General features: G+C 34.8%; 1 pseudogene; it reads left to right on the top strand.

Annotated features, from left to right (window-relative positions):
• Positions 1-4,581: 4,581 nt before the first annotated feature.
• LOC113750354 lies at positions 4,582-11,813 on the top strand (annotated as a pseudogene).
• Positions 11,814-12,608: the final 795 nt, after the last annotated feature.

Genomic DNA, 12,608 nt, shown 5'->3' with positions numbered 1-12,608 from the left:
AAAGGATAATTTCAATATCCTATCCCTTGAGGTTTCTTCACAGAAATGTATTAACACACTTCTGTTGTTACAAATGTACAAGAGGTTTACATAAAGTTACAAAATGTTCAAAATGAACTTCTTCAGAAAGAAGAAAGGTTGAGAATTCCAAAATATTATAATACATCTTTGCTGGATAAATATTAATTAAACATTATTTACACCAGGGTAACATTATGAATTTCCTCTGCAAAAAGAATATAAAATACACTTACATCTTTCCAATTTCAATCATACAACTTAGGAGAGATAATGTATTCCAAAAATAATTGTCTGAGTTTTGATTTTTTTTCACAACACACTAAATAGTCTGAAAAACAGCCTCTAATGTTGACAAAAGTAAAAGCTGTTTTTAACTTAATTATGGCATTTAAATTTATTTAGTTCAAAGACACGCATATGTATAAAAATATAGTGTTATTCTTCTTAGTTGATATTTCATTACTAGGAAATGAAAATTCAAAACTCAATATGTAATGCAACACTTAACTCCAAAAAAATAATAAAATAAAAATCATACCTCAAATTTTGGTATGTTCCTCCTTGTTCCACCTTCAAATGCAAGTACAGGCAAAAATGCCAAGGTTGGTCCTTTAATGTCCACAAGAAAGTTCTGCCATGACAGTTATGGTCAAAAACTAAGTGCTTAAAGCGGACAAGTAACAGTGAGGCCATCAAATGTATACATGCATCTAAAGTTTGTATACTTGTATGATTGCGTTTTAGTAGATACAAGTTGTGGAATCATACCATGTTATAGATATACAAGCGTCACTAGTTATGGTCTCAAGAAATGATATGGACACGGCACCCTCTTATTTATCAGATTGTTTCTCTAGATGTTTGTAGAAGCAAAATTTTTCTGATTGTGATCATAATATGTGGCAGGAAACCAGGAGAAGAATCTTTCAGGAAAGAGGAAATAAACAGAATTGCCTGATGATTATGAACCTAAAACTGGATGTGTTTTGGATCATTAGCTTATTTTCTCATCAAACAAAACTTCTACAACAAGTTTAGGGAAGAGAGGAAAGAGTAAATTTCACTGACAAGATAAATGCAGGTTTAATAAAAGCCAAACAAAAGAAATATGGAGTGCTTACATCTGATCTAGAATCTACCACAATCCCAAGAACTGTATCTCCAACGCACGGTACATACTGCGAAAAAGAGTGCTCAAATGAAATTCAAAATGTTTTTATGATAAACACAAGAAAGTGTTCTTAGACAAGAATCTAAAAGCAAACAGTTTCTTAAATTGAACATCATATCCTGTCTTGGTAACAGTAAAATTAAGTGGAAAGTTAAAGATTCAAGAGCGCCATCCTTTAGTATTTGTATTCTACAAATAAACTGTCAGCTGAAATTCTCATACCAAGCACTTGTAGATATCATTTAGAAAATAAAAAGGCAAGTACAAAAAGTGGATGGAAAAAGAAAAAAGGAAACACTAAGAACATTGAGTTCATTAGCAATGACTTCTTCAGTGGGATAGCCACTGGGGGTAAAACTAGAGACATCAAACTCTGACACTAGACATATAGCTAGTTTACCAACTTAAGAACCCAATTATCAGGACCCAATTAAGAACCCAATATATTTGCTGAAACTGTGTCATAGCCATGCAGTGATCACTGAAAACAAAAAAGCACCGCCTTTATGTTACTATAATTTCTTTTAATGAAGATTTTACTTCAGAAATCTGAGTCCTAAGTGGCTTTATTAGATCACAACTTAGCATCAACAATTCAATACTCCACTCAGAAGCCAACATTCACCTTCAACAAGATCCACTAACTGCTTTGCACAAAAAAATAAGTAATCATCTATCTAGATAAAGTCCACAACATCAGCCTTTCTCAGCAAGCTCATGTCTGAGAAATTTAAGCACAAAACTTAGCCTTTTCTGCGAGCTTTCAACCCAATACTTATTTGGCTTTGAAAACCTTAGCACAGCATCACCATCCTAAAAATGATAGCAATGCAGCTTAAGTTCTCATTTTCATTGTCTTTCCGCATCTTCAGTTATAATTTTGGGCTCAAGCCACGACGGTTTTACATAGAGTTTAAGTTGATTTAATCTACTACTCAAAAAATTTAAAATTTAATGAACAAGACAACAATGGCAAAGGCAAAAGAAATTTTTCGAGCTTCTGGAAACCTTAAATTCAGCTTGCCCATCAATAGGCAAAAAAACCAAATATTTTAGCATATCATGATTGCCAAAAGAAAAAAAAAACTTACAATTAGCTTGAACAGAATATAATGCAAAACTGAACAAAACAATATCAGATTTTTTCTGACAATTTCTCATCTTTTCCTTTCGTTCTTCTAGTATTGCGGGTTCTTTGGACTGATTACTAGATTTTCAATAATTTCGCAATTACATAAATTAATTAAAATCGAAATTAAACCACAACAACTTAGGCAGCAAAAAATTGACATTAAAAATTGAAAAATTCAATCAACATAATTGAGAGGGGCAAAGAAAAACCCTAGTGAAAACGGAGACATTACAGGAGAAATTACTAGTTTGTTACAAGATAAAAATAAAAAATCAGGAAGAAGACATTACGAACCTGTAATTTCTAGTTAACAACGAAATTATTACTGATTATGAACTAGTAACAATGAAATTACTAGTTCGTAATCTAGTAACAATGAATTACGGACTAGTAACAACGAAATTACTAGTTCGTAATCTAGTAACAATGAAAATACAGAGAATTTTGACCCCAATGAATTAAAAAAAAGTCAAAAAAATGAAGAGTATCAATGTTGTCGGTACATTACAAGGACAACATAGGAGTAGAGAGTGTAAAAGATTCCATCTTACCTTGGATTATGCAGTTTCTCCTCCTCCAAAAAACACCGTGGGTCTTCTTTAGGACGAATTCAGGCAGTTGTTTTGGAAATTAGCAGACAACGGGGAGTGAAATGGGAGTGATTTTGTGGAGTGAAATGGAAGTTCTTTTGTGGAGTGATACAACGGGAAAAGGGTTTGGGAAATGGGGAAAGTGAAATGGGGATTTCCGATAAAAAGGAACTTTTCATTAATTATTTGGGCGGGATAAATTTGACGCCGTTTGACGATGATGCTCCATCCGTTTCTACAATTTTTTTTTTATTTGCCACTCGATAAAACGACGCCGTCTTCTTCAGCTCATATAACTTTGTGACGTGGCTTGGTTTTGGCCGTTGATGATGGCCCACCACATCTTGGCCATGAAAAGTTTATGAGCGGTTGTCAGACAACCGCTCAGCCCCTCGTCCTTATCCATGAGGACGAGGGCTGGAGCGGTTGTCAGACAACCGCTCATAAACTTTTCATGGCCAAGATGTGGTGGGCCCATCATCAACGGCCAAAACGAAATCGAACAAAATGGAGATGAGTGTAGAGGATTGTTGCTTTAATACAAGCTTAACTTTTAACTCCGTTTGGTCTGGCCGTTAAGGGTATGAAAAATTCAAAATCAAAATTTGAAAATCAACTTTTGGTACAATCGGCGGGTTTTAAAACTCTTTCAACTTAAAAGATGTGGGAAGAAAATGGCGGTGGTGGATTTTCTCTGAACACAATACATTGTCGCTGTAGCTCCTTCTGTTCTTCTCCTCTCAACAAATTATTTCGCATAACATAGACATAAATTTTTGTCTTCTTCTCTTCCAACTCTTAAATAAACCCTATCAAAACGGGCATCTTGTCTGAGGTGTGCACAAGATAATTGTGAAGATCCGCTGCAGCAACAATACACGCCGATTTAAGTAGTGGATGATTGAGATAGATATTCATCGAGTAACAAATGCATAGCCGAGACTTGTGAGCGGCCCATCTGAAATTTACTGCAGGGTGAACTCTGTCCAAGGTAAACGCTAATATTATATGTAATTTGATTGTAATAAATGTGTTATTTAGTGAAGCATGATTTAAAAATTATAAGAAGTATGTCATTATCCTTTTAGAGAGAATGGTTAACTTGTACAATAAAGATCCCGTACAGAATTTCAAAATATAAATGAGGATGTGTACAAATAAAATAACATAAGCGTAAAAATAACTTAACAATGTGACCAACTTAAATAACTACACAAACGATATAGATGACAATGTATAGATTTTGAGAATTCTGTCAAACCTTACGCTATGTAAAAGTGTATGAGGCATACATGCATTTGTTATGTTACAAGTTGATATAAAGGGTGTACACATTGTTATAAAGTGTGTACATATGATTGTAAAGTATGTAAATACTGATATTATACACAAATTGGTTATAATATTTGTTTAAAATGTATATATTATATAGTGAAATATGCTATGCAAATTATTAGAGTTATGTGATTACCTATTACAGAGAAGATACACATCCATAAAAATTATTTTACAAAATGTTGTAAGATGTGTACACGTCGTTATAAAGTATGTACATATGTGAATACAAATAATTAAGTGCTTATGATGTGAATAAAGAAATAAAAAATAAATATAATTGTTTGTCTTGAAAAATAATAGCAAAAAATGCTTTTGTCGAATACAACTCAATGGAGGAAGCATTGTGTCCTAAGATCGGCATGGAATTTCAGTCAGAAGATGAGGCATACAACTTCTACAATAAGTACGGATTAGTTGTTGGGTTCAGTGTTCGGAAAGACTACTTGAACAAGGATAAAGACGGTGTAGTTACATCGAGAAGGTACACATGTTGCAAAGAAGGTTTCAAACCATGGTACGAAAGAGATGTAAAACCAAAGAGAACTCGGGCTGAAACAAAAATCGGATGTGAAACTAAAATGGGGATAATTTTGAACAGAGAAACAATGAAGTATCAGGTTCGAGATCTGGTAATCGAGCATAATCACACACTACACATTTCAGAATGTGCTCTTATGATGCGTTCGCAAAGAAAAGTAAGTATTTCTCAAGGAGTCCAAGCTGAGATTGCAAATGATGCAGGAATATCCTTGAAACAATCCCATGAACTCATGGGAAAAGAGGTAGGTGGATTAGGCAATATTGGCTACACTCGTGATAACTTAAAACGCTATCTACGAACAAAAAGAGAGAGGGGATTAAAGTATGGTGAAACTGGTGCAATGCTACGATACTTTGAAGAACAAAAATTGGAAAATCCGTCATTCTTCCACGCAGAGCAGCTTGATTGTGAAGAACAAATTACAAATATATTTTGGGCTGATCCGTATCAGTCACTTAAAACGCTATCAACGAACAAAAAGAGAGAGGGTTTTATACTTTACATAATGTGCATTATAGTTCACTGTTAGTTATTTAGTTGTTACAAATTAATGTTTTACTTGTACACATTGGTTATTAAGGTGTACATATTAGTGATAGGATGTTCATCACATGTTATTTATTTTTGACATAATAATATCACATTTTGTACATATTAGTTGGTACACATTACGACGATCTCTTGATTTAATAGCATTTACATGTTATTATTTTATGTGTACAAACAGATATATAAGTTGTACGTATTGATTGATACCATGTACCGCTGGTTACTTTATTTTGAAATATCGTTATTGCATTTGGACACATGATTACATCTTTGGATAAAATTTTTTACAGATTATTAATTTATTTGCTGACATTTATTTTTAAATCGTACAAGTTACAATTATTTATCACCCGTTGTTTAGTTTTAACATCATGTTATTATTCTGGTACATGGTGTATTTTAGTTGGTACACATTACGACGATCTCTTGATTTAATAGTATTTACATGTTGTTGTTTTATGTGTACAAACTGATATATATGTTGTACGCATTGATTGATACCATGTACCACTGGTTACTTTGTTTTGAAATATCGTTATTGTATTTGGACATATGATTACACCTTTGGATAAAATTTTTTACAGATTATTAATTTATTTGCTCCCATTTATTTTTTAAATCGTACAAGTTACAATTATTTATCACCCGTTGTTTAGTTTTGACATCGTGTTATTATTCTGATACACGGTGTATTTTAGTTGGTACACATTATGACGATCTTTTGATTTAATAGCATTTACACGTTGTTGTTTTATGTATACAAACTGATATATATGTTATACGCATTGATTGATACCTTGTACCACTGGTTACTTTGTTTTGAAATAACTATATTATTTGGACACATGATTACACTTTTGGATAAAATTTTTTACAGATTATTGGCCCTGTTTGAAAGCTTGGTTTTTTACCAAGTTTGTATAAAACTAGTTTTTTAACAACTTTTGCTACAGGAACCCCAAAAAATTTATCAAAGTTTTTAACCTACACACTTAAAATATCCAAAACACAACAAAAAAAAATTCCCTTCCCCTTTTCTTCTTCTTCTTCTCCCACCACCACCTCCATTGCCGGCTCTGTCACCAATTTCTGGTGCCGGTGCCGGTGCCGGTCCTTTTTTTTTTCCCTCTCCCCCTCTTCCTCCCCTGCCATCATCCTCTCTTGTCTTTTTTTTTTCTCTCTACGTCCGGCGCAAAGGGGGGTGGTGCAGAGGGGGGCGGCGAGGGGAAGGGGCAGAGGGGGGGCGACGCAGAGGGGGACGGCGGGGAGAGAGGGAAGGCGGGGGGAGGGGGAAGGCGCAGAGGGGGGCAGCGGGGAAGAGAGGGGAAGGCGGGGCAGAGGGGGGCGGCGCAGAGGGGACGGCGGGGGAGAGAGGGAAGGCGGGGGGAGGGGAAGGGGCAGAAGGGGGTGCAGAGGGGGCGGCGGGGGAGAGAGGGAAGGCGGGGCAGAGGGGGGCGCGGGGGAGAGGGAAAAAGGGGCAGAGGGGGGTGGTGGGGGAGGGGGAAGGCGGGGCAGAGGGGGCGACGGGAGGTGGAGTTGCTGCTGGGGGTGGCGGAGGTAACGGGGAAGAAGAAGAAGAAGGAGAAGAAGAAGAAGAAGAAAAAGAGAGGAAAGAAAAGAAAAAGGAAAGAAAGAAAAAGAAAAAGAAAGGGAAAGAGAAAAAAAAAAGAAAAGGAAAAAAAAGAGAAAAAAGTTTTTCACCTTACAAAAACTTCTACAAAATTTTTTCAAAAACTTCTACAGTACACTACAGTAAAGTTTTAGACAAACTTCCAAAAAACTCAGGTTCCAAACAGGCCCATTAATTTATTTGCTCACATTTACTTTTTAAAATCGTACAAGTTACAATTATTTATCACCCGTTGTTTAATTTTGACATCATGTTATTATTCTGGTACACGATGTATTTTAGTTGGTACGCATTACGGCGATCTTTTGATTTAATAGCATTTACATGTTGTTGTTTTATGTGTACAAACTGATATATATGTTATACGCATTGATTGATACCATGTACCACTGGTTACTTTGTTTTGAAATAACTATATTATTTGGACACATGATTACACTTTTGGATAAAATTTTTTACAGATTATTAATTTATTTGCTCACATTTACTTTTTAAAATCGTATAAGTTACAATTATTTATCACCCGTTGTTTAGTTTTGACATCATGTTATTATTCTGGTACACGATGTATTTTAGTTGGTACACATTACGGCGATCTCTTGATTTAATAGCACTTACATGTTGTTGTTTTATGTGTACAAACTGATATATATGTTGTACGCATTGATTGATACCATGTACCATTGGTTATTTTGTTTTGAAATAACTATATCATTTGGGCACATGATTACACCTTTGGACAAAATTTTTTACTGATTATTAATTTATTTGTTCACATTTATTTTTTAAATCGTACAAGTTACAATTATATATCACCCGTTGTTTAGTTTTGACATCATGTTAGTATTCTGGTACACGGTGTATTTTAGTTGGTACACACTACAAAAAGACCTTTTCAAATTTGTTGCATAGTTACTTCAATTTAATGCATTGGTTATGTGTTATATTCATAGTAACCCATAAGTTTGTGGTATAACTTTACAATGTATTCATTTATGGTCACGTATGTACCGAATTTTGATTTTTGTTTAGATTACTTTCGGTTGATTTTTGTTTACATATTGTTAATTCAGTTGAGCACGTTGTTATACATTATGTACACATTTGCATCATAATTTTCGTACATCATAGCATCTTAAATTTTGGACACAATGTGTATTTAATTTTTACAAATTAGTTATTTTACTGTTATACACAGTGTTAGCATGACTTTGCAACTAATGTAATGTGCTACTCGTGATAACAGTCATTCAGTGAACAAATTTTGGATCATCCACAGTTATTCACTCAGATATGCAGTCTTGTAGGATAGTAAGTGAGATATTGCACTTGTGTGGATAATCAAGATTTTGGACAAATTTACAGTATCTTATTCAGTACAATACTGAAATCTAACCCGGTGAACCTGAAATCACTCCTCAAATACTGGCTGCTCATAATATCCGTATTCAAGATCCAATCTCCCACTTTTGATTCCTAACAATCCTGTGAGCAAGACAAAGTACAGCTCATTCACCGAATTCTTAATAGTCAGTAATTCTTTAAAAAAATTTATTTAAGGTTATTATTTAGAATTATTCATACCTTGCTACAAGACTATTGTAGGGCATACTTTTATAAACACTGAATATTTGATTTAAATAATTTATTGCTTGTTTCAATGATTGCCAGACCCCCATTGTGGCTTCTGTGGAAAGGTCAAAGAGCAGTACTCCCATACATATTAGCGACAAAGAAGTGCAACTACCTATGATATAAATTGGTAGAAACTAATTGCATTCCATGAATATGTATGCTAAGATGTCAAATCTTGTGACTTTTTTGGAACTGGATTGGATCAATGTAATACTAAAATGATTGTTTTATTTTTATATTAGATAGTAGTTTGACAATTGCAATCAATGCAGAATAGTTCTAGACCATATACATCTCTTTAATTGAGTACAAGAAATTATATATTAATCGTGGTATGCCAATCCTGTCTACCGCAAACAAAAAATTCTACATGTACTAACAGTAATGAACTTTGCTCCCAACAAAAAATTCTACATGTCCCACTAGTAGTAAAAACTTCATAACTAATGAACTTTGCTCCCAACAGTAATCCCAAAAGGAGATAATTCTACACAACACAAGTACAAATTTCTACGTAACACAACTATAAATTACTAGATATTTGTCAATCATTTATTACAACTGATTTTTTCGTCGGGGAGGGATATTAACAACTCAAGGATGGATTCGGCCCATTCGTTATGCTCAGTTGCAACCATTATAGACACATATTGCACTCGATACTTCCACATATTGTCCTATCCAAACATTGAAATAATCAGCACCACATGTTATACATAAGTCATCATCAAAATACTTGCTTCCAAAAAATTTCTATAAATCAAAATAATATATATACCTCCGTAATGCGTATGCCTAATCTTCCATTCCAGTGCTCCAGAAATTTCATTATGAACACACCACAATCATAGCTGAAACACGAGGTATACATTGTCATGAGAACCAGATAATTGGACATACAAGTTTTACCTTACCATCCTAATAATATAACTTAGTATTTAGTTATATTCCAAGATAGAATATAAATAAATTCTTATTTACAGTACATATACCTATTGTGTGGAGACTGTTGAGACACATCTGCGACTTGCAATATAAATTCCTTGAAATCCACCGACTTATCAAATTATTTTGTCATTATTAATCCCAAGGTTTGCTTATGCAACATATAAATATAATTTTACTGATTACACTTTCACACTAGTTATATAATTTAAAGCCATGGAACAGATGCATTAAAAATGCAAGTTATAAATAGTATTTAGATTTCACCAGTCGTCGTAAGATATTAGTCTCTCGAACCCGTGACGAATCAACTCGTGAGTCAAGAAGATGAACAATGCCTTGTGCAATATCAAATGAGTATACAAACCCAATTGTGAGTCAAATGAGTATATATTAATCGTGGTGTGCCAACCCAATTGCACCAGTTGTAACTTAACATTAACTATCAATTAATTTTGTGATTTCAAATAAGAGACATTTATGGTCACCTATATTCCATTCATCCCCAATTAACTGAGTATTCCATCACAAAATTTTAACTTTCATGTGAACAAAATATGATAATGAGAAAATTGTGTATGATGAAATTTTCAGACAAATAAGAATATCTCACAATCGATCATGCTTTTAAAAATCATCAGGTAACTATGTTTAGTGCTCAAACACATGGACAATTTTATGGAATATTCAGCATCTTCAGTGGTTGGCCGTTCCAAAATTGAATCACTGCAGCATATAAATCACCCCCTATGAGTTACTTATGCAGCTAATTATCACGTGAAATTATTTCCAATTAGAGTAAAACCATAAATTAAGATTGTTGCAATTAGTAAAGGAAAGTATATTTTAGTCATTTCAATCAAAGAAAAGCTTAAACAATTTAAACAATTAGACATCAACAAATCGTAGCTTACCATTGATTGGGTCAGAAAGGACATTAAACAAATAGGCATGTAGGTTTCTACATCATTTTGGGCTACTATGAGAATTCAGGAATGTGGGCAATAGGGTTTTGGGCATCTACTGCATCTGCCTTGGCAGCATTGGCACTCTTCCTCGCAGGCACCACAAGATACAGGCATTTCAGCCCCTATGGAAATCCTATTTTCAGGTTTACCCAAGTAATAGTAGCAGTAATAAGGAACTGGAGAGTGGATGGGCCACAAAGTGATGATGAATTATTTGAAGTTGAAGGAAAGGAAAGTTCTGTAACTGGTTCGAGAAAGATGCTCACACCTATGGTTTCAAGTAAGTTCTAAAAGCTTTTGATGCCCAATAGAAGCCAATCTAACAACAAGTCTGCTCCTAGCTTTATAGAATTTGTTTGATCAAATCATAAGTCAGGATTGCCTTGTGTACCACAGGTTCTTGGATACAGCTGCATTCATTGCTTCAAGAGATTTCAATGAGAAACAGGGATATCATAACTGGTGGCGTCTATGCCCTATTTCTCAAGTTGAAGAAGTTAAGTGCATACTGAGACTACTGCCAATTTGGCTATGTACTATAATTTATTCAGTGGTATTTACTCAGATGGCATCCATATTTGTTGAGTAAGGTGCAGCCATGAAGACAAAGATGTGGAACTTCGAGATCCCTCCTGCGAGCATGTCTAGCTTTGACATATTGAGCGTGGCAGTTGTCATATTTTTCTACAGGAGAGTCCTCGATCCAATAGTAATCAGAATTAAGAAGAGTGGTGCTAAAGACCTCACTGAGACTAAAGATTCCAAAGGGCTCACAGAGCTTCAAAGGATGGGGATTGGATTCGCAATAGTAGTAATGGCAATGCTTTCGGCAGGAACTGTGGAGAATTATAGGCAAAAATATGCTAGAATAGATTGCACAAACTGTGAAGGCTCAAGCTCATTGAGCATCGTCTGGCAGGTCCCTCAATATGCTTTAATAGGTGCTTTAGAAGTTTTCATGTACGTAGGCCAACTGGAGTTCTTTAACGATCAAGCTCCTGATGGACTTAAAAGCTTTGGCAGTGCACTTTGCATGATCTCGATTTCCCTGAGAAACTATGTTAGCAGTCTTTTCTATTGAGCATGGTCATGAGAATATCTGCCAGAGATGACATGCCTGGTTGGATCCCAATAAACCTTAACAACGGTCATTTAGACAGGTTTTACTTCCTCTTGGCTGGTCTAACCATAATAGATTTGGCAGTCTACATGGCCTGTGCTAAGTGGTACAAGAGTGTCAAGATTGAAGGGAAGTATGTGGAAAACACCGAGAAAGAGGACTGTGGAGTTTGATACCAGTGACAAATATAATGCCTTACAGGCATTCAATGGTAAAATTATCTAAATAAGACTGGGAAATTGTGGTTGCAACAGAAGTTTTGTACAGATTTAAAATAAAACTGTCTGAATTTTATTCCTCCACTAGATTATGAGTTAAGAACTTTTAACAATCACACACTTTTCATGACTCGTATCCTGGCCTTAAGTTATGCAAGACCGCATGGTCCAATTGATTTTTTCATGATGCAAATTGCGAATAAAAACAAACTCTACATAGGCGAGGAGAGATGAGAAGTAGATGAACTGCAACTAACTCCAATTTGATGACAAATACTATTCAGTCAAGACAAATGAAGATGAGATACAAACTTTGCTCTTGCAAAGATTGCAGAAGCACTTCACCAGAGTAAGAAATTCAACCTTAACAAAAAAAAAATCACAAGCATAAGAGACCTACCTGTAAAACAGTCAGCGAGAAGCCAATGCTATAACCACCAGTATCATGTGATGCCTCAGGATCAGGGTTCCAATTGGAATCTCCAACTATGGATTTGGGTGTATTCAAGTCAACCTACTGGGCAGCTTTTGTCTCAAGAAGCTCTCCAACAATAACATGGTTCTCTGCAATCATAATGATTTGTTCAGAAAGTAGTGAAGTAATTACAAGCATTAAATTAAAGAAAAGAGAGGTACTCATATCTAACCAAAAATCCTAACAATAGTTTCCACAATGGAATTAATAAGTTCTTTTGCAGAAGCCTGTGCTGTTCCACTAGGAGACATTACAGAGAAATTACTAGTTCTTTT

Source organism: Coffea eugenioides, chromosome 10, assembly GCF_003713205.1.
Source record: "Coffea eugenioides isolate CCC68of chromosome 10, Ceug_1.0, whole genome shotgun sequence".
NCBI classification, from domain to species: Eukaryota; Viridiplantae; Streptophyta; class Magnoliopsida; order Gentianales; family Rubiaceae; genus Coffea; species Coffea eugenioides.
Note: the sequence above shows the minus strand (reverse complement) of the source record. Positions and strands in the feature narration are given on the sequence as shown.